Raw genomic sequence first — 3,401 nt, 5'->3', positions numbered from 1 at the left:
AGCTACACTTATGATTAAAATTAGATACTGTATGCCAGTTCAAGAGGGCGGTGTCCGACATCTTTGTATAAGACATTTTATTGACATTATGTAGTGTCCGTTCAAAGATGGCGTCCACGCGTCCTGTACTAGTCCCTTTTCCATCTCTAAAACTCTTATGGGAGGGACATATTTATAGAGGGGCTTACGCCGCCTGGTTGTTTGCGTGTAATCTACAGTGACCAGAGGGCACCAGGAAGCTGTTCATCCCCGGTGAGTTTTAAAGCACAAAAAGGTCTGGCTTTGATGTTTTAGATATCCGGGACCGTTATAACTTACTAACACAGTGTACTGACTGATGCGAGCATTTGGCACGTGTTTCCGGGACCATTTCGGCCTGCAGTGGATGGGGAGTGTTCGTGGTCATAAACCCCCGTCCTAGTCAACTTTTGTATTTTTAAATCTCGGATGTGTGCTATTTCCAGGAGGATTGTTATGACAACATGGATAGCAATAATCCATGTGGCCGCATGGCTGTAAAGGGTTTTTTACTGAATAGGATACTAGCAAATATGAGGGGAGACTGGGCACTCATGCTTTAGGATATGATGGGGTCCGTACACAGTGTACCATTAGTAACGGGCAGTTTGGCATTATCGATTTCCATTTTGATTATTGCCATCCCCGGGATTGGCCTGATGGAACTCCTTCGGATGCGGTTTGAGTAAGGGCATGGATGGGGTGTAGGCAGAGTTTCTGAAAAGAAAGGGTTTTTACACATTCACTACATTCCTTTCAGATTAATGGTGCATGTAAGGGAACAATAGTTGTCCCAGTTTTATTTATACAAGTTTATAATATATACTGGGAAGGCTCGTACAAGAGAAGCGCCTCTCCTGGATAAATATGAGTGTTAGGAATGTTGGCCACATAATTACGTATTCAAGTATTGGCTTACACTGAGTTTTTTTAAACAGGCGATTGTCTCCATGTGAAAAAAAGTTATACCATGAGGAGATTGTACATTCCTGGAGGTTGCCCCGCACTTTAATCCAAAGCAGGGATATATATACCTGCACTGCACTTGAATAACTACTCTAAAGGTAACATTGGGCAGCATAGCAGCATTTTGAGGTCATACTACATAAATATTTATTAGGTGGCCTGACTTGTGTGTACATATATATTTCTCTCTTCTTTATTATTCACCGTAGGTTGAGAGAGTTTTCTCTCTCCTTTTTTTCATCAACAATCGTGGGATACACATGTGAGAGAAAATATAGTAAACAGGAGGAGGCAGTTTCTTTGCTCCTCCTCAAACCATCTATCATCACTTCATCACCAATTTTGGTGGGTATTTGGTGGGTATTCAATAATAGTTGTGTGACATGATGTGGTTGCTATTAGTTTAAATATTTGCTTTCCAAATGGTTGTATGGTTTTGAGAGTGTTTTGTCAATCACTAAGGGTTGAGTGTGAACCAAAGCTTAATATATATATATATTTGTATATGTTGTGGGTATACAAACAAGTTGTATTGTGAACATATTATGTGAAATTTATAAAGATTCAATTTTTATGTTTTTAACACGTATTGTAATGATGAAATTTTAAACTTGATTTTATATACTGTTTTTAATAGATGAAGTGTTGGGAGATATCGATTTATTGTGCCTGAAGAAGATGGTCGGACCACTGAAACGCGTTGCTACTTATAAGCACCTAATTGTATTGGTCCTGACTTGATAAATAACAACAGTACACTATGTGTTGACTTTGAAATGACCTCATGACCTGGTGCTTTGTGTATTTTTGTTGTTATTATTTATTTTCTCCCATCTTTGAATGTTATGAGTATTTTCTCACATTTGCGAACCATTTACTTATGTGACAATCAATTTATTGTTTAATTGGTATTTTTAAAGTTTTTTTATATGAATAAGGATCCATTGAATAAAAGATTTATATATTAGCTTTGGGTTTCTGTGACACTCGTTGGTGATATTGGTGTGTATGTGTATGGATGTACTATGATTGAATGCCTCTAAACAGCCCAAAGGGAATTTTTTCTGACTTATTGGTACCAGTGCCTGGCCACCGTCTTGGTGTTGTATGCTTCTGTCTACCTTCTGGTCCGGCCTTGCTTTCTTTGGACCTTTTTTCTGCTTGGGGCTGTGTCCATTTGGCAGTCTTAGACAGGTAATGTGGTGTGTCTGGGGTTCTCAGTCTCTTTATTGGGTGGCATTCGATGGGTTGCACCTCATGATCCGGGCTCCTTCCTGGGATGCTTCCACATCTATGACCTGCTGAGGTACGGTCAGAACGCTCACCTTCCTTTTGCTGATTGGTTCCTCCAATCCTCGTTGGGGCAACAGGTTCCTGTCCACTTGCTCTCTGTAACCGGCTCTCAGGTGATGCTACAATTCAGTAGCGTTCTCAACTTCCAGCTCATCAGACAGTTCCTGGCTGTCTCTGGGGACGACAGCTGCTGTTGGCTGTTGGCTGGGGTGGCTTTGTAGCCCTTCGCACTCTGATTCACTTGACTGTCTCTTTGGCAGTGTTCCTATTTTTATTACTACTTTTGGACAGGTGATGAACTGATACAGTACCACTGCTCCATAGTAGGGGTAGCATTTGATGTTGCAGCCGTTGACCTTGATGTATTTGGTAATACACCCCGTTTGAGGACCTTAAGGTGTTGGAAGTCTTACCTCCCCTGGGAGTCATCTGAAAGAGTTATGGTCTGTGAGATATCAGGTGGATGTCATGGACACATTGTGTACCTCTGGTGTACCGCTCCTTGCACATGACACTCTGCCTCCTATTTGTGCCTGTAGTGAGTCGCTAGTGGAGCAGGGCTGCAGCTGGATAAAGTTTCTCTTCCTCACCACATCAATGACAGGTGGAGTACGGTTTGCTTGGCGTTCATCTTGCAGTGTTGTCATATGGACACCAGGGCTGAATGGTGCTCTCTGCCTCCGTCCTGGCTTCCACCTTGCAGGATGAGCACTCCTCGTCTGGCGCTTTTCTTGTGGATGATGGCGCCTAAGAGCCTCATAGTTTGTAGTTGCATTGCACTGGCTGGAGTGCTTGCCAATGCCTTTCTTCTTGCAGGAGGTGGATTGCTCTTGCAGCAGGGCTTCTGTAGGAAGCAAAGAGTCTCCTATTCCTGTCAGTGGTGTCAGGCGGCCAGCCGGGGATACAGGTGCACAGCAGGCTGGGTACAGGCTCTCACCTTTGTCTGCAATCACATCGTGCAGCCACTAAAGGATACCCAGTGATCTCTGCCTCACAAATCACAGTTTTGCTGCCCCCCCCCCAGCTCCTGTGCTGGTCCGATTCGGTGTCATTGATGACTAGGGAGGCAGGTAGGCTCCTTGCTGGACTGTGCCCTTTATGTGGCTTTCTCTCTCTTGCCCACC

The 3,401-nt window shown here is 43.5% G+C and overlaps 1 long non-coding RNA gene across 1 annotated transcript; it reads left to right on the top strand.

Moving 5' to 3' along the window:
* Positions 1–215: 215 nt before the first annotated feature.
* Positions 216–1,866, top strand: LOC146829249 (uncharacterized). The gene is made up of 4 exons (XR_014961941.1): positions 216–252; positions 957–1,082; positions 1,194–1,329; positions 1,622–1,866. It is a non-coding gene; the product is annotated as an uncharacterized LOC146829249 (long non-coding RNA).
* The last annotated feature ends 1,535 nt before the right edge of the window (positions 1,867–3,401 follow it).

Source organism: Triturus cristatus, chromosome 5_2, assembly GCF_964204655.1.
Source record: "Triturus cristatus chromosome 5_2, aTriCri1.1, whole genome shotgun sequence".
Classification (NCBI taxonomy): Eukaryota; Metazoa; Chordata; class Amphibia; order Caudata; family Salamandridae; genus Triturus; species Triturus cristatus.
The sequence above is the reverse complement of the archived record's forward strand: the minus strand, read 5'-3'. Positions and strand labels throughout refer to the sequence as shown.